At 42.4% G+C, this 19,996-nt stretch overlaps 1 protein-coding gene and 1 pseudogene across 7 annotated transcripts in view; both read right to left on the bottom strand.

Moving 5' to 3' along the window:
• The window catches only part of LOC308514616 (cyclic AMP-dependent transcription factor ATF-7), a 111,155-nt gene that overhangs the window by 39,517 nt on the left and 51,642 nt on the right, over positions 1-19,996 (bottom strand). The gene's annotated exons all lie outside the window — the stretch shown is intronic.
• LOC308514617 (phosphatidylinositol N-acetylglucosaminyltransferase subunit P-like) lies at positions 5,139-9,520 on the bottom strand (annotated as a pseudogene). The gene is made up of 2 exons: positions 9,183-9,520; positions 5,139-5,206 (listed from the first exon to the last, which is right to left on the bottom strand). The product of its transcript is annotated as a phosphatidylinositol N-acetylglucosaminyltransferase subunit P-like (transcript).

Below are 19,996 nucleotides of genomic sequence, written 5' to 3'. Positions count from 1 at the left end.
GGATGTAAAATACAGCATAGGAAATATAGTACATAATCTATACTAATAAAAGGGTAATATACTAATTAGACCAGATAGACTGGACATCCTTCCTGACAAAGCCGGGGGTGTGGCCAGCCTGCAAACCACCCATGGGCCCTTGCCCAGGCTGGCCCCACCCCCAGCAGGGACCCCCACCCTGATTAGGGGCAGGGCCAGCCTGCAAACCCCAGGGCCTCTTGCCCCAGGCGGCCCTACCCCTCAGTGGAGACTCCCCCACCCCCATCTGGGGCCCTCTTCAGGGCAGGCCAGCCAGCCCCCACCTGTGCACCTGGCCTCTATCCTATATAATAAAAGGATAATATGCAAATTGACTCTAACGGCAGAACGACTAGAACAGGGGTGGGCAAACTTTTTGACTCGAGGGCCACAATGGGTTCTTAAACTGGACTGGAGGGCTGGATCAAAAGCATGGATGGAATGTTTGTGTGAACTAATATAAATTCAAAGTAAACATCATTACATAAAAGGGTATGGTCTTTTTTTTTTTTAGTTTTATTCATTTCAAACGGGCCAGATCCGGCCCGCAGGCCGTAGTTTGCCCACGGCTGGACTAGAACGACCGCTGGATCAGTCACTATGAGGTGCACTGACCATCTCTTGGTCCCTTTCCCCAGCTGCCAGGCTCCGATCACCTGATGGCCACCTGCAGTGGGGGCGGCGAGCGGGTGGTACAGCTAACCTCTTGGCCACTTCTTCTGGCTGCTAGGCACTGATCAACCAATGGCGAATGGGGAACTGGGGGTGGGTGGTGGGGCCAGCTGTGGGCAGCTGGGGAAGATGGCCCTGATCGCAGGCCAGGCCTAGGGACCGTACCCACACATGAATTTTGTGAGCAGGGCCTCTAGTATTATAATAACTGCATCGTGTCAGGTAGGTACTGGAAATACCAGAAGGAACACATTGTGAAGTATGTAATTGTCTAACCACTATACTATACACCTGAAACTAATACAAAATAATACTGAATGTAAACGGTAATTGAAAAAAATTAAAAATAGCCATGGCTGGTGTGGTTCAGTTGTTTGGGTGTCATCCCATACACTGAAAGGTTGCTGGTTCGATTCCCAGTCAGGGCACTTGCCCAAGTTTCAGGCTCAATCCCCAGTAGGAGATGTGCAGGAAGCAGTCAATTGATGTCCACTCTCGCATGGAGATTTTTCTCTCTCTCTCCCTCCTTCTCTCTAAAAATCAATTTAAAATCTTTTAAAAACTAAATTAAGCCGAAGCCGGTTTGGCTCAGTGGATGGAGTGTCGGCCTGCGGACTCAAGGGTCCCAGGTTCGATTCCGGTCAAGGGCATGTACCTGGGTTGTGGGCACATCCCCAGTGGGAGATGTGCAGGAGGCAGCTGAACGATGTTTCTCTCTCATCGATGTTTCTGGCTCTCTATCTCTCTCCCTTCCTCTCTGTAAAAAATCAATAAAATATATTTAAAAAAAAAAAACTAAATTAAATAAAAATTTTAAAAAGAAAGGGGGGAAAAGGCAGCAATGAGAATTTAAAATCAAGGGGAAGACAATAGTGCAGGGAGGGGCTTTGGAGGGAGCTAGAGAAGGGTGGAGGGTGTTAAGGGGGGATAAAAAGGGGCCATCTGCAATACTTTCAACAATAAAGATAAATTAAAAACAAAACGAAATGAAATGAAATCAATAGGAAGAATTTCTTGAATCTGAGTAGGAGAGGTTTAAAATCATTCCCAAAGACAGGGGCTTGGGGTTGGGAAAACAGGTAGATGATCAAAGGGCACCAACTTCCAGCTATATGATGAATAAGTTTGGGGATCTAATGTACAGCATGGTATCTAAAATTAGTAATACTGTATTATATGCTTGAAAGTTGTTAAAAGAAATTTTTAAATGTTATTACCACACACACACACACACAAATAGTAATTATGCTTCAGATTGGAGGTTTAACTAACTTACTGTGGTAATCATTTCACAATAAACTTACATGTTTTATGTCTACAATATCTCAATGAAACAAATAAAATACCCCCAAAAAATCATTACCAAAGATTTTAAAGGAATGTAAAATACATAATTTTCTGGTCTTCTTTTATTTTTGTGACTTTATTTTCTCCTATTTTTCCACTAATGCTTTCTATTCAAGTCAGGATCTCTACTGATATGCAAAGTCTACTTATTTTCAATTTTGTGCCTCCACACAATCTCCCTATTCTCATACATGTCTTCCCATCTCCCTCAGTTTATCCAAATCCAAGGCCCCGCTGAAATCCAACTGCTTTTTAAAAATGATTTTTTATTAATTTCAGAGAGGAAGGGAGAGGGTGAGAGAGATAGAAACATCAATGATGAGAGAGAATAACTGATTGGCTGCCCCCTGCACACCCCTACTGGAGATTGAGCCCATGACCTGGGCATGTGCCCTTCACTGGAATCGAACCCAGGACCCTTCAGTCTGAAGGCCAACACTTTATCCACTGAGCCAAACCAGCCAGGGCACATCTCCATTTCTAAAGTGTATTTCATTATGTAAGTACTAGTAAGTGAGAATTAGTATATCCTTCCTCCTTTTTGATTAGATAGCAGATTTCCTTTATTAAAGAAAGGCACCAAGGACAATTTCTGTATGCTGGCGTTATACCGTTGTGCGTGAAAGGACACCCGTGCCATGTCTTGTGGGTCAATTTATTTTCTTCGGGTATCTGATTCCATCATTGAACTTTATTCTCTTACAAACTAAAATACTCTGTATAAAAAATGTCAATTCATAAATAGCAACCTTTTCCTTCTTCACTCCCCAAACTACTAGTAGTAATTTTAACTACATAATTTTAAACATTTTCTTTTAGGATCCAAATTACTTGAATTTTATAGGGCAGAATATCAGCAACCCACAGGAGTCAAGCTGTGTCAAGAATTGAGTCCTCATTTTAAAAAGCTTACTCCACAGTACCTGACAAGGGAAAAAGGTTTATTACAATCATGTCAATAAACATGGAGAAAGGGGTAAGAAAAGAATAATAGAACCATAGGCAACCTTGAATTGCTGGTTCTTCATCATTATAACCTGAGATTAATATCAATGCATTATTCTACATCATTCAGACCAATGATACGACTATTCTAAGTAGCAGAAGTATTAAACACCCAGTCGCACCTGATCACTCATTTTTATTTTGGTTCCTTGTTCCCTCCTCTTATTTATGACAAATGTGAAAAATCATGAGCCCCACAGGTAGTGCCAAGTAAATTGCAGGTGCCCAATAAATTACAGCAAACAGGCAACTGAACTCCAAAGGTAATATAGGCCAACTCTAAGAAATTGGGAAGTGTAGGAAAAAGGATAGAAAATATAATTTCTTATCAGTTTAAGTTGGGAAAGGTTAGGTATTTTGTTTTTAAATCTTGCTTATTACTTGATGGGACTGAGAAATACAATCTTACTTTAGGTTTCAATGCAATTAGCCAAAGTCCTGGTCATCTAAATTTCCTCTATGGGATTGCCTAGTATCATAGTAAAGCAGTAAGTACAAATCTTTCTTCTCTTCTCTTTCTCTTTTAATTTTTTATTGGGGAAGAATACACAAAACAGAAATTTACTATCATAACCATTTAAAAATATTTTTTTACTGATTTCAGAGAGGAAGGGAAGAAACATCAATGATGAGAGAGAATCATTGATCGGCTGCCTCCCACATATCCCCCACTGCGAATTGAGCCCGAAATCCTGGCATGTGCCCTGACTGGGAATCGAACCATGACCTCTTGGTTCATAGGTCAAATTCAAACACTGAGCCATACCGGCCGGGCACCATCATAATCATTTTTAAGTGTACAGGTCAGTGGTATTAAATACATTTACATTGTGTAACCATCACCACCATCCATTCCCATAACAATGTTCATCTTGTAAAACTAAAACTCTACAGCCATTAAACAATAACCCCGATCCCCCTGGCAGCCACCATTATACTTTCTTTTTTATTTTTAATTGATTTTTTAGAAGGAGGAAGGGAAAGGGGGAGGGCGGTGCTGGGAAAGGTAGACAGAGAGAAACACATTGAATTGTTGTTCCATTTATTTATGTATTCATTGGTTGATTCTTGCATGTGCCTTGACCAGGATCAAACCCGCAACTTTGGCTTATCAGGACAATGCTCTAACCAACTTAGCCAAGGCCTATACTTTCTGAGCTAATAATTCTGACTACTCTAAGTACCTCAAATACGTGAAGTCATAATGTATTTGTCTTTTGTGACTTATTTCACTTTGCATGTCTTCAAGGGTCACCCTGTTGTAGAATACAGAAGAATTTCCAACCTTTTTATATTCATTTTTTTAATCCGCACCCGAGGATATTTTTCCATTGATTTTTAGAGAGAGTGGAAGAGAGAGGGAAAGACAGAGAGAAATATTGATGTGAGAGAAACACATCAATTGGTTGCCTCCTGCATGAGCCCCAACCAAGACCCGGGTTGGAGAGAAGCCTGCAACCGAGGTACGTGTCCTTGACCAGAATTGAACCTGGGACCCTTTGGTCCACAGGCTGACACTCTATCCACTGAGCCAAACCGGCTAGGGCAGAATTCCCAACCCTTTTAAAGTATGAACACTATGTCTTGTATATATTTACAACATTTTGTTTATTTATTCATTAGTCAATGGACACTCAGGTTTTAGATATTGTCAATAATGCTGCTATAAATATGGGTGTACAAATATCTCTTGAGACCCTGCTTTCAATACTTTTGGTTCCATATATTGTATACTCAGAAGTGAAATTGCTGGATCATATGGCAATTCTATTTTTAATTTTTTGAGGAGCTGCCATACTGTTTTCCACATTGGTTGTACCATTTTATACTACCACCAACAGCATGTAAAGGTTCCAATTTCTCTACATCCTCACTAAACTTTTCTTTTCTTTTTCTAAAAATATTTGATAAGTATTCTGTCCACTAGTAACTAATATTTGAGAACTGTTATAATATTAATGAAGCTTAATCTAAGAGAAGTTCAACTTACATTTTTCAAAAATATTTCATACTGGGTATTAACAAGAGAGATAATTATGTTCAAAATTATTATGCCAAAACTTGTAATAAATGTTTGATGGTACTGTATATGCAATTCAGTTTTTGGTGTAAGGTTCTCTGGCAGTCAGAAAGAACATCTGATTTACTTCGCTAATAGGAATATCTCTCTTTTTTAAAAAAAAATCTTTAATGTTCAGATTATTACAGCTGTTCCTCTTTTTCTCCCCCATAGCTCCCCTCCACCTGGTTCCCACCCTGTCCCATGCCCTTACACCCCCCCCCCGCCATTGTCCTCATGAATAGGTGTAAGATTTTTGTCCAATCTCTTCCCGCACCCCCTACACCCTCATCCCCCCACCGAGAACTGTCAGTCGACTCCCTTTCTATGCCTCTGATTTTATTATATTCACCAGTTTATTCTGTTCTTCAGATTTTTTATTCACTTAATTTTTAGATTCACTTGTTGATAGATATGTATTTGTCACTTTGTTCATAATTTTTATCTTTACCTTTTTCTTCCTCTTCTTAGAGAATACCCTTCAGCATTTCATATAATACTGGTTTGGTGGTGATGAACTCATTTATTTTTTTCTTGTCTGTGAAGCTCTTTATCTGACCTTCAATTTTGAATGATAGCTTTGCTGGGTAGAGTAATCTTGGTTGTAGGTTCTTGCTATTCATCACTTTGTATATTTCTTGCCACTCCCTCTGGCCTGCATAGTTTCTGTTGAGAAATCAGCTGACAGTCATATGGGTACTCCCTTGTAGGTAACTAACTGTTTTTCTCTTGCTGCTCTTAAGATTCTCTCTTTGTCTTTTGCTCTTGGCATTTTAATTATGATGTGTCTTGGTGTGGTCCTCTTTGGATTCCTTTTGTTTGGGGTTCTCTGCGCTTCCTAGACTTGTAAGTCTATGTCTTTCACCAGGTAGGGGAAGTTTCCTGTCATTATTTCTTCAAATAGGTTTTCAATATCTTGCTCTCTCTCTTCTTCTGGCACCCTCATAATTCAGATGTTGGTATGCTTGAAGTTGTCCCAGAGGCTCCTTACACTATCTTCACATTTTTGGATTCTTTTTTCTTTTTGTTTTTCCGTTTGGGTGTTTTTTGCTTCTTCGTATTTAAAATCTTTGATTTGATTCTTGGGATCCTCTAGTCTGCTGTTGGAACTCTGTATAATATTCTTTATTTCAGTCAGTGTATGCTTAATTTCTAGTTGGTCCTTTATCACAACTTCGAGGGTCTCATTAGATTTCTTGTAGGTCTCATTAAGTTTATCGGCAGTTTCTAGAAAATTCTTGAAAAATCTTATAAGTGTGGTTTTGAACTCTATATCCAGTAGTTTGCTTTCCTCCATTTCTGTCATTTGTGACCTGTTTCTTTGTCTCTGCAGTTTGGCTGCTTCCCTGTGTTGACAGAGTGGCTTTCTGTACTAGGTGTCCGATAGGGCCCAGTGGCTCAGCCTCCCCAATTAACTGAGGTGGACACTCTTGGTGAACCCCTTTGTGGGCTTTGTGCACAGTCTTGTTGTAGTTAAGTCTTGATTGTTTTAGGTATCACTGGGAGGAATTGACCTCCAGGCCAATTGGCTGTGAGAATCAGCTGTGTCTACAGTGGGAGAACTTCTGTGCTGGAGACACCCTTGTGGGGCAAGACTTGCTTCAGTGGGGCTTTGGTGCTCACTGAGTCTGCCCCCTGAGTGTGTCCCTTATGGATCTGAGGAGTTGTAATCTGGATGGTCCCACTCTGACCACTGGGTACACTGGCTCTTGGATCTCTAAGGAGGTGCTAATTTAGCCTCTGCCTGAGGCTACCCAGCACGAGTGATGGAGAGATCTGCAGATTCCTCTTCTTTGTTTGGGGTTTGGAGGTGCCCAGATGAGGCCCAGCTGTGAAGCAATGCAAGCTGCTGTGGGGCCCTGGGCCTTCTTTTGGAAGTTCTGGGTCTCTCTGACCCAGCTGCAGTTTGTTAAGTAATTTTCAGATTGCAAAGGGCCAGGCCTTTCATATGCAAAAGCCTCTGCACACAGCTTGGGTGGGGCAGGGTCTCAGGGAATCAACAGGGTGGAGCAAACAGCTATGGCTGATCCTCAGTCCTACCCTAAAAGGCCCCGAGTCTCAGTGTACCAGTAATCACTGCAAGCACCTCTGAGAGAAAGCTGCCCTCGAGTTCCAACCGATGCCAGACAGTCCAGTTTCTTCCCGTATGAGTCTGGGTCCCCAGAGACTCACCTGGAACTGGAGGTCAGAGCAGTCGGGAGCTTGAGACTCCCTCCCGATTGAAAAAGACAACCCTGTCCTCAGCTGCCAGCCCTTTCCATGTGTGCTTCCGTACCTCTGCACTTTACTTCCTCACCTCTCTGAGTCTCAGTGTGCTTTTCTCTTTCCTTCTAGTTGTAGAATTTCCACTCAGCCAGCCTTCCTGTGGTTCTGGATGATGTCCGTTTTGTCTTTTAGTTGTATTTTTCAAGTGGTCGTGTGAGGCAGCAATTTCTGGTGTTTACCTATGCCGCCATCTTGGTTTTCTCCCTGTATATTATTCTTTATTTCTGTCAGAGTATGCTTAATTTCTGATTGGTCCTTTTTCATATCCTTGAGGGTCTCACTAAATTTCTCGGAGGTTTCTAGAAGATTCTTGAGTAACCTTATAACTGTGGTTTTGAACTCTATATCCAGTATTCTGCTTTCATCCATTTCTTTCATTTGTGACTTGTTTCTTTGTCTCCGTATTTTGGCTGCTTCCCTGTGTTTGTTTCTATGTACTGGGTAGCTGCTAAGTCTCCTTGAGTTGATAGAGTGGCCTTGTATGGTTGGTGTCCTATAGGACCCAATGGCTCAGCCTCCCCAGTCACCTGAGGTGGATACTCTTGGTGCACCCCTTTGTGGGCTGTTTGCACAGTCTTGTTGTAGTTAATCCTTGATTGCTGTTGGTATCACTGGGAGGATTTGACCTCCAGGCCAATTGGCTGTGATGACCAGCTGTGTCTACACTGTAAGATCTATTGCGCAGGAGACATCCTTATGGGGCAGGACTTGCTTCAGTAGGGCTTTGGTGCTCACTGAGTCTGCCCCTTGAGTGTGTCTCTTATGGATGAGAAGAGTTGTAATCCATTATGGTCTCACTCTGACCACTCGGTACACTGGCTCTTGGATCTCCAAGGAGGTGCAAGGTCAGCCACTGTCTGGGGCCACCCAGCAAGAGCTACAGAGATATCTGCAGATTCCTCCTCTTTGTATGGGTTTGGAAGTGCCCAGACGAGGCCCAGCTGTGAAGCAAGGCCGCTGCTGCTGCCAGGTAGTGGCCCTTTTTTGGAATTAAAATTTTAAAATTTTTTGCATTAAAAGACAAAGTAAAAAGACAGCCCAGAGAATGAGAAAAAATATTTGGAAGTCTATATCTGATAAGGCATTAGCATCCAGAATATATGGAGAACATTTAAAACTCAACAACAAAAAAAAACCTCATTAAAAAATTGGCAAAGTATACATTTTACATTACAAATGTCCCCCTCTCAACAATAAAGACTTAGTATTAAAAAATAATAGCACCTCCTTAGAGATACAAGAGCCTGCTGCCATTTGTTTTAGGTGAAAGGACAGGCCATTCATATGCAAAAGCTGATGCGCACAGCTTGGGTGGGGTTGTAAATTGGGTGGAGCGGGGTCTCTGGGAATCACCAGGGCAGAGCAAACAGCAATGGCTGCCCTGAACTGGAGAAGTCCCTGGTTCTCCACGTCCTGAGTACCCGTGCAGGAACAATGCTCGCTGGGAGCACCTCTAAGAGTAAGCCGCCTTCGCGTTCCTGTCCTGATGCCAGACAGTCCAGTTTCTACCCATATGTGTCTGGGTCCCCCAGAGTCTCACCCGGAACTGAAGTTCAGAGCAAGTGGGAGCTTGTATCTTCCTCCCGGTTTAAAGAACAGCACATCCAGGTGCCAGTACTTTCTGCGCCTCCACACCTCTTACTAGTCTCAATGACCTTTCTTCACCTCTCTAGTTGTGGAACTTCCACTCAGCCAGCTTTCCTGTGGTTCTGGGTGGTAGTTGTTTTGCCCTTTAGTTGTAATTTCGATGTGGTTGTGAGAGGCAGCAAGTATAGGTGATTACCTATGACGCCATGTTGGTTTCTCCTCGGAATATCTCTTAATGTTAGCATGGCCTCTTCCTGGTATTTCTTTTGCTGCTGATTTTTAGCATAGTTATATGTGACTATATGAATGGAGGTGAGTAGCGAGGTACCTCATCATGTTTACTCCAAATAAGAGTACATACCTGATTACTATAGTAATGAGGAGGTAGACAGGCAATGCAACTGCCCAATACTTTTGAGGCCAATAAGTCAACATTAAAGCATTAAGCCAAAATTTAGGAACAAAAGTCCACACAAGATACAGGATGAAGCCAAATTGGAAGCTTAAGAAAAGAACAAAGCCATAAATCGCTCTTTCTGGCAATGTCAACGGTGAATTTTCCAACATTTTCCCTGTGGCTTTGAGACAATGAGGTCAAGGTGGTCCTCTACCTTGACACCTTCAAGCGCCCACTTGGGCCCCTTCCAACAGCTCAGCGAGGGAGCGAGGAGCTGAAGGGTGACGGCGCCCCCCGTCAGGGTGCAAGCGCACCACTTATTTTCTTTTCTTAATAACTAGAGGCCCAGTACACGAAATTTGTGCACGGGTGTGGGGGGTGGTGTCCCTCAGCCTGGCCTGTACCCTCTCACAATCCGGGAGCCCCGTGATCAACTGCCCCACAGAGGGAGGCCCCACCCACCTGCTGCAGCACCGCTGCTGGGTAGCCTGGGCCTCCCTCTTTGGGGCGATGGATCTTGGGAGTCTGCGATCCATCGCCCCAAAGAGGTAGGCCCTGCCCCCCCGGCCGGGGCTCCGTGATGGATCGCCCTCGCAGAGTGAGGCCCTGTCCACCCACTACAGCCCACTGGTCAGTGGCCTGGGCCTCCCTCTTTGGGGCGATCATGGGGCAATGGCCGGACCCCTGACTAATCGCATTGCACCCACCTTGGCTGGCCTGGTGCCAGTGGGTGTCATAGCGTGGTCGTCTGGACAGCTGTTCCGCTGTTTGGCTGTGCGGTCGATTTGCATATTATCATAGATAGTAATCATAATCGGTGTAAAGTGATATCTCATTGTATTCTGATGTGCATTTCCCTAATGATTAGTGAGGTTGAGCATCTTTTCATATACTTATTGGACATCTGTATATTTTTCTTTGAAGAAATGTATACTTTGCCAATTTTTGAATTAGGTTGTTTTTTTGTTGTTGAGTTTTAAATGTTCTCCATATATTCTGGATGCTAATGACTTATCAGATATAGACTTCCAAATATTTTTTCTCATTCTCTGGGCTGTCTTTTTACTCTGTCTTTTAATGCAAAAAATTTTAAAATTTTAATGAAGTTCAATTGGTCTATTTTTTCTTTTCTTACCTGCACCTTTGGTGTCATATTCAAGAAATCACTGCCAAATCCAATGTCATGAAGCTTTGTTCTACGTTTTCTTCTAAGAGTTTTATTGTTTTAGGTCTTACATTTAAATTCTTGATTCATTTTGAATTAATTTTTATATATGCTGTTAAGAAGAGTCCAACTTCATTCTTTTGCATGTGGAAATCCAGTTTTCCCATTTGTTGAAAAAACTGTCCTTTCTCCATTCAAAGTGATGAATAGCAAGGACCTACAACCAAGATTACTCTACCCAGCAAAGCTATTATTTAGAATTGAAGGTCAGATAAAGAGCTTCACAGACAAGAAAAAAATAAATGAGTTCATCACCACCAAACTAGTATTACATGAAATGTTGAAGGGTATTCTTTAAGAAGAGGAAGAGGAAGAAGGAGGAGGAGGGGGAGGAGAAGATGAACAATAAAATGGCAATAAATATATATCTATCAATTGAGTCTAAAAATCAAAATAAATGAACAAGAAATCTAATGAACAAAATATACTGAATAAAATAGAATCAGAGGCACAGAAACATGGCACAGACTGACGACTCTGAGAGGGAAGGGGGAGGGGGAGCGGGAAGAGATTAACCACATATCTTATATGCATGTATACATTACCTATGGACACAGACAATAGGGTGGTGAAGGCCTGGGGTGGGGTGGGAACTGGGTGGGGGGAGGGACTAGAGGGAAAAAAGAGGGACATCTGTAATACTCTCAACAATAAAGACTTAGTATTAAAAAATAATAAAAAATGCTATCATTAAAGAAATAAAAATAAAACCTATTAAGACTTAATTTATGGCCTAGAATATGATGTACTCCTGAAAATGTCCCCTGTGCACTTGAGAAGAAAGTGTATGCTATTGTTGTTGGTCACAGTGTTCTATATATGCCTGTCAGATCAAGTTGGTTTATTGTGTTAAGTCTTCTATTTCCTTATTTTCTGTCTGGTCTTTCTATCCATTATTGTGAGCAAAGTATTGAATTCTTCAACTATTAATGTCTATTTCTCCCTTCAATTCTGTCAGTTTCTGCTTCATATATTTTGACAGTTTATCATCAGGTATGTAAATGTGTATAATTGTTATATCCTTTAGCTATATTGAAACTTTTATTAATATACTAGAGGCCTGTTGCACAAAATTTGTGCACTCAGGGTGGGGGCGTCACTCAGCCCGGCCTGTGCCCTCTCACAGTCTGGGAGCCCTCGGAAGATGTCCAACATCCTTAGTGCTGCCATGGAGGCAGAGAGGCTCCTGCCACTACCGCACTCACCAGCCATGAGCCCGGCTCAGGGCTTCTGGCTGAGTGGCGCTCCCCCTGTGGGAGCGCACTGATCATCAGGGGGCAGCTCCTGCGTTGAGTGCCTGCCCCCTGGTGGTGGTCAGTGTGCATCATAGCAACTGGTTGTTCAGCTGTTCGGTTGATTTGCATATTAGCCTTTTATTGTATAGAACTGTGGTCGGCAAACTGCGGCTCGCGAGCCACATGCAGCTCTTTGGCCCCTTGAGTGTAGCTCTTCCTAAGCCTTAGGACAGTGATGGCGAACATATGACATGTGTGTCAGAGGTGACAGGCGAACTCATTTTTTTGGTTGATTTTTCTTTGTTAAATGGCATTTAAATATATCAAATAAATATCAAAAATATAAATCTTTGTTTTACTATGGTTGCAAATATCAAAAAATTTCTATATGTGACACGGCACCAGAGTTAAGTTAGGGTTTTTCAAAATGCTGACACACCAAGCTCAAAAGGTTCGCCATCACTGCCTTAGGAGTACCCTAACTAAGTTCTTAACAATGTACCTACCTATATAGTTTAAGTTTAAAAAATTTGGCTCTCAAAAGAAATTTCAATTGTTGTACTGTTGATATTTGGCTCTGTTGACTAATGAGTTTGCTGACCACTGGTATAGGATAATGTCCTCTTTGTCTCTTATAACTTATTTTGATCAAAGATCTATTTATTCTGCTATAATTATACCTACCACTGCTCTCTTTTGGTAACCATTTGCATGGGACATCTTTGGCATCTGTTCACTTTCAACCTGTTTGTGTGTTTGGATCTCAAGTGAGTCTCTTGGAGACATCATATAGTTAGATAACGTTTTTATCCATTTCACCAATCTCTGTCTTTTGATGGAAGAGTTTAATCCATTTGCTTTTTTTTTTTTTTCTTTTAATTAAATCTTTATTGTTCAGATTATTACATTTGTTCCTCTTTTTTTCCCCCATAACTCCCCTCCTCCCAGTTCCCACCCCACCCTCCGCCCTCACTCCCCACCCACTGTCCTCATCCATAGGTGCACGATTTTTGTCCAGTCTCTTCCTGCATCTCCCACACCCCTTTCCCCCCCAAGAATAGTCAGTCCATTCCCTTTCTATGTCCCTGATTCTATTATAATCAACAGTTCATTCTGTTCATCAGATTATTTATTCACTTGATTCTTAGATTCACTTGTTGATAGATGCATATTTGTTGTTCATAATTTGCATCTTTACCTTTTTCTTCCTCTTCCTCTTCTTAAAGGATACCTTTCAGCATTTCATATAATCCTGGTTTGGTGGTGATGAACTCCTTTAGCTTTTCCTTATCTGTGAAGCACTTTATCTGACCTTCAATTCTTAATGATAGCTTTGCTGGATAAAGTAATCTTGGTTGTAGGTTCTTGGTATTCATCACTTTGAATATTTCTTGCCACTCCCTTCTGGCCTGCAAAGTTTCTGTTGAGAAATCAGCTGACAGTCGTCGTATGGGTATTCCCTTGTAGGTAACTGAGTTTCTTTCTCTTGCTGTTTTTAAGATCCTCTCTTTATCTTTTGCTCTTGGCATTTTAATTATGATGTGTCTTGGTGTGGTCCTCTTTGGATTCCTTTTGTTTGGGGTTCTCCGCGCTTCTTGGACCTGTAAGTCCATTTCTTTCACCAGGTGGGGGAAGTTTTCTGTCATTATTTCTTCAAATAGGTTTTCAATATCTTGCTCTCTCTCATCTTCTGGCACCCCTATAATTCTGATGTTGGTTCGCTTGAAGCTGTCCCAGAGGCTCCTTACACTATCCTCGCATTTTTGGATTCTTTTTTCATTTTGCTTTTCCGGTTGGGTGTTTTTTGCTTCCTCGCATTTCAAATCATTGACTTGATTCTTGCGCTCCTCTGGTCTGCTGTCGGGAGTCTGTATAATATTCGTTATTTCAGTCCGTGTATGTTTAATTTCTAGTTGGTTCCCCAATATACGATCGAGGGTCTCATTAGTTTTCTTGTAGATCTCATTAAGTTTATCGGCGGCTTCTAAACAGTTCTTGAGAGACCTTAAAAGTGTGGTTCTGAACTCTATATCTTCCATTGACAATTTTGTCCTGTTTCTTTGTCTCCGCATTTTGTTATGCTTCCTTGGTGCACCCCCCCATTTGCTTTTAAAGTAAGTACTGCCCTGGCTGGTTTGGCTCAATGGATAGAGCGTCGGCCTGCGGACTGAAGGGTCCCAGGTTCCATTCCGGCCAAGGGCACATGCCTGGGTTGCGGGCTCGATCCTTGGTAGGGGGTGTGCAGGAGGCAGCCAATCAATGATTCTCTCTCATCATTGATGTTTCTATCTCTCTCTCCCTCTCCCTTCCTCTCTAAAAATCAATAAAATATATTTAAAAAAAATAAAGTAAGTACTAATAAGGAGGACGACTGTCATTGTGCTCTTTGTCTTCTATATGATCTATAGCTTTTTTGTCTCTCATTACTGTCTTCCTTTTTAGTTGATTTTTTTAAAGAAATGCTTAAATTTCTCATTTCCTTTTGTGTATATTCTATAGTTGCTTTCTTTGTGATTACCCATGGAATTACATTTAACAACCTAAAGTTATAATACTCTAATTTGACTTTATACCAGTTTAACTTCAATAAATGCAAAAAGTGCTCCTTTACAGTTCTCAACCCATTCCTTTTGGTTGCTAATGTCACAAAATTACATCTTTATACACTGTAGGCCCCAAAATATTAACTAATAATTCTTTTAAATACATTAGGCTCTTAAATTATGAAGAAAAGATTTGGAGTTACAAATTAAAGTTACAGTAATATTAGCCCTAGCTGTAACTAGGTTCAGTGGTTAGAGTGTTGACCTGCAGACTGAAGGGCCACAGGTTCGATTCTGGTCAAGGGCATGTACCTCGGTTGCAGGCTCGATCGCTGGCACTGGTCAGAGTATATGCGGGAGGCAACCAATTGATGTGTCTCTCTCACATTGATGTTTCTCTCTCTGTCTCTCCCCTCCCTTCCACTCTCTCTAAAAATAAAATCAATGGAAAAATATATCCTTGGGTGAGGATTAACAAAAAAAAAAAAAAAGAAGAAATAAAGTTACAATAATATTAGTTTATGCATTAATAATTTTTTTCTTTAAAAGTATTAGTCTTTTGCCCTAGCCAGTTTAACTTAGTGGGTAGTGTCGGCCTGTGGACCAAAGGGTCCCCGGGTTCGATTCCGGTCAAGGGCAAGTTATTTTGGTTGCTGGCTCCTTCCCAGGCCCTGGTAGGGGTGTGTGCAGGAGGCAACCAATCAATGTGCTTCACTCACATTGATGTTTCTCTCTGTCTTTCCCTCTCTCTTCCACTCTCTCTAAAAGATCAATGGAAAAATATCCTCAGGTGAGGATTAAAAACAACAAAAAAGTATTAGTCTTTTAAATCCTGTAAAAAGCAGAAAGTGCAGTTACAAACCATTATTACAATAATTCTAGCTTTATAATTTCCCACATATTTACCTTTCTTGAGATTTTGATTTCTCCCTATAGCTCTGAGTTTACTTCCTAGTATCCTTTCATTTTACCTTTCAGGACTCCCTCGAGCAATTCTTGCAGGGCAGGTCTAGTGATCATAAACTCTTTCAGCCTCTGTATACCTAGGAATGTCCTAATTACTCCCTCACGTTTGAAGGGCAGTTTTGCTGGATAGAGGATTCTTTTTAAAATATATATATATATTAGCGGCCCAGTGCACGAAATTCATCCATGGGGGTAGGGGGTGTGTCCCTCAGCCCAGCTTGCACCCTCTCCAATTTGGGACCCCTTGAGGGATGTCTGACTGCCCGTTTAGGCAGTGGGATCAAGCCTAAATGGGCAGTCGGATATCCTTCTCACAATCCAGGACTGCTGGCTCCCAACTGCTCACCTGCCTGCCTGCATGATTGCCCCTAACCCAGTGGTTCTCAACCTTCTGGCCCTTTAAATACAGTTCCTTATGTTGAACCCAACCATAAAATTATTTTCGTTGCTACTTCATAACTGTAATGTTGCTACTGTTATGAATCGTAATGTAAATATCTGAATATGCAGGATGGTCTTAGGCGACCCCTGTGAAAGGGTCATTTGACTGCCAAAGGGGTCGTGACCCACAGGTTGAGAACCGCTGCCCTAACCGCTTCTGCCTGCCATCCTGATCAACCTCTAACCACTCCCCTGCCAGCCTGATCAATGCCTAACTGCTCCCCCGCCAGCCTGATTGCCCCTAACTGCCCTCCCTTGCTGGCCTGGTCACCTCTAACTGCCCTCCCCTGCCAGCCTGGGCCCGCCCAACTGCCCTCCCCTGCAGGCCTGGTCGCCCCCAACTGCCCTCCCCTGCAGGCCCGATCACCCCCAACTGCCCTCCTCTGCTGGCCCGGTTGCCCATAACTGCCCTTCCCCTGCAGGCCTGGTCCCTCCCAACTACCCCCCCCTGCTGGCCTGATCACCCACAACTGCCCTCCCCTGCCGGCCATCTTGTGGTGGCCATCTTGTGTCCACATGGGGGCGGCCATCTTGTGTGTTGGAGTGATGGTCAATTTGCATATTACCTCTTTATTATATAAGATATATTTAACTGATTTGAGAGGAAGGGAGAGGGAGAAAGAGAAACATCAATGATGAGAGAGAAGCACTGATCGGCTGCCTCCTACATGCCCCACACTAAGGATTAAGCCCACAACCCAGGCATGTGCTCTGATCAGGAATCAAACTGTGACCTGGTTCATAAGTCGATGCTCAACCACTGAGCCGTGCCAGTTGAGCTGGATAGAGGATTCTTGGTTGACAGTTTTTTCTTTTAGGACTGCATATATTGGCCCTCAGTCTTCTGGCCTCCAATGATTTTTATTTTCTGTTTCTTGCTCTCAATTATTTCCATTCTCCTACCTTCAAGTTCACTGATTCTTTCTTCTCCCTGATCAAATCTGCTCTGAATCTTTCTAGTGAATTTCTTATTTTAGTTATTGTGCTTTTCAGCTGCAGGATTTCTTTTTCGGTTTTCTATTTCCTTGATATTTCTGTTTTGTTTACATACTGTTTTCTTGACTTTCTGCACATCTTCCTTTAGTTCTTTGAGCATCTTTAAGACAGTTTTTTTAAAGTCTTTGTCTAATAGATCTGCCATCAGGTCTTTTGCACAACAGTTTATTTTTTTCCTTTGAATGGGTCATACTTTGCTCTTTCTTTATATGCCTTGTGATTTTTTTGCTGAACACTGGACATTTGACTCTAATAAAGTTGTAACTCTGAAAATCAGATTCCACCCCTTTCCCAGGGTTTGCTGGTTTTTGTAATTGTTTTTGTGTTTTTTCATTGTTTAGGGTAACCTGTGTGCCAAGGTTCAGCCTGATGTGTACACTCAATGTCTTATAAGGTCTTTACTGAGCCTTTCCCTAGGCATGCACAGTCACTTTCTAATTTTCCCCAGATATGCAATTGTTTTGTTTTTTTTTAAATATATTTTATTGATTTTTTTACAGAGAGGAAGGGAGAATGATAGAGAGTTAGAAACATCGATGAGAGAGAAACATCGATCAGCTGCCTCCTGCACACCTTCCACTGGGAATGTGCCCACCACCAAGGTACATGCCCTTAGCCAGAATCGAACCTGGGACTGCTCAGTCCGCAGGCCGACGCGCTATCAACTGAGCCAAACCGGTTAGGGCTGCAATTGTTTTTTAATATCCTAGTCTTTAATGTCTGGCTCCTAAAAGGAGAAATAGTTAAAAATAAAGGGGAAAAAGGGTAAAGGTGCTTTAAATGTCCTAGAAGTCACATCAGCCAGAGGGGCTTATAACAATGCAGGGAGGTGCCACAAAATGGCTAACAACCTCTTTGTCTACACCTCTGTGATCAGAAGCAACAATCAGGAGAACCAAGATGGCGGCATAGGTTAACGCAGGAGTTTGCTGCTTTGAACAACTACTTCAAAAGTGAAACTAAAAGACGGAACGGACATCACCCAAAACCACTGGAACGCTGGCTGAGTGGAAGTCCTACAACTAGGAGGAAAGAGAAACGCATACGGACACTCAGAGGAGGCGCAGTGCTGAAGTCAAATTCTGAGGTGCGGAGTGCGTGGAGCGGGCTGGCGGCGGAGGGCGCGGTTGGCGTTTTCAATCGGGAGGGAGTCGCAGACTCTGAGCTCCAGATACAGGCGAGTCTTTAGGGACCCAGACTCAAACGGGAGAAGCCGGACTGTCTGGCTTCAGTCAGAGCGAGTGCAGCTTTCTCTCCAAGGTTTGCAGCCATTGCTGGGACTCAGAGAGGCAGAGCCCCTGGGGACAGGACTGAGAGCCGCCATAACTGCTCTCTCCGGCCCACCCTATTGATCCTGTGCGACCCACCCCGCCCAAGCCCTGCACAGAGGCATTTCCCGGATAGCCTCAGGCAAAGGCTAGATTAGCACCTCCCTAGAGGACAGAAGTTCTCTCACTGCAGACACAGCTGATTCTCATAGCCACTTGGCCTGGAGGTCAAACCCTCCCTGGAATTAGCTACAACAATCAAGATTTAACTATAAGACCACGAACAAAGACCACTAGGGGGTGCACCAAGGAAGCATAACAAAATGCGGAGACAAAGAAACAGGACAAAATTGTCAATGGAAGATCTAGAGTTCAGAACCACACTTTTAAGGTCTCTCAAGAACTGTTTAGAAGCCGCCGATAAACTTAATGAGATCTACAAGAAAACTAATGAGACCCTCGATGTTATATTGGGGAACCAACTAGAAATTAAGCATACACTGACTGAAATAAAGAATATTATACAGACTCCCGACAGCAGAACAGAGGAGCGCAAGAATCAAGTCAATGATTTGAAATGCGAGGAAGCAAAAAACACCCAACCGGAAAAGCAAAATGAAAAAAGAATCCAAAAATGCGAGGATAGTGTAAGGAGCCTCTGGGACAGCTTCAGGCGTACCAACATCAGAATTATAGGGGTGCCAGAAGATGAGAGAGAGCAAGATATTGAAAACCTATTTGAAGAAATAATGACAGAAAACTTCCCTCACCTGGTGAAAGAAATGGACTTACAGGTCCAAGAAGCGCAGAGAACCCCAAACAAAAGAAATCCAAAGAGGACCACACCAAGACACATCATAATTAAAATGCCAAGAGCAAAAGATAAAGAGAGGATCTTAAAAACAGCAAGAGAAAGAAACTCAGTTACCTACAAGGGAATACCCATACGACGACTGTCAGCTGATTTCTCAACAGAAACTTTGCAGGCCAGAAGGGAGTGGCAAGAAATATTCAAAGTGATGAATACCAAGAACCTACAACCAAGATTACTTTATCCAGCAAAGCTATCATTCAGAATTGAAGGTCAGATAAAGAGCTTCACAGATAAGGAAAAGCTAAAGGAGTTCATCACCACCAAACCAGGATTATATGAAATGCTGAAAGGTATCCTTTAAGAAGAGGAAGAGGAAGAAAAAGGTAAAGATGCAAATTATGAACAACAAATATGCATCTATCAACAAGTGAATCTAAGAATCAAGTGAATAAATAATCCGATGAACAGAATGAACTGGTGATTATAATAGAATCAGGGACATAGAAAGGGAATGGACTGACTATTCTTGGGGGGGAAAGGGGTGTGGGAGATGCGGGAAGAGACTGGACAAAAATCGTGCACCTATGGATGAGGACAGTGGGTGGGGAGTGAGGGCGGATGGTGGGGCGGGAACTGGGAGGAGGGGAGTTATGGGGGGAAAAAAGAGGAACAAATGTAATAATCTGAACAATAAAGATTTAATTAAAAAAAAAAAAAGCAACAATCAGCAATCAGAACACAGATCTCTGATATTCAGAGGAAAGGCAAAAATGACCCCATCCTCCAAGTTGCTCCAAGAACATATACACAATGGCCTGACAGAGAATGGGGATGTCTAACTTCTCCTGAAATCTACTAAAATTAGCCACAATTTTCCTCTAATTCTTACCCTGAAAGTTACAAGCTTTCAATAGACTCCACGGTCCCACAACAGTTATATCAGACAGATCCTGCCAGTGCAATTATTGTCTGATGGGAAGACAGATTCCTTGTACCTCCTATTCTACCATCTTCCCAGAATCCGTTTATTTCTTTTTAATAATATTCTCTTGTGACTTTTTTCAGTAAGGCCATAAACTAAATTCTGTGTCCAATTACTTTGAAACTGGAAATCTGTATGGCTTGGCTTATCAGGCCTCTCTGGTCCTGAAGACTGTT

The sequence above is a fragment of the Myotis nattereri genome (genome assembly GCF_964212035.1).
Source record: "Myotis nattereri genome assembly, chromosome: 2".
Taxonomy (NCBI): Eukaryota; Metazoa; Chordata; class Mammalia; order Chiroptera; family Vespertilionidae; genus Myotis; species Myotis nattereri.
This window is presented reverse-complemented; position numbering and strand designations above follow the sequence as displayed.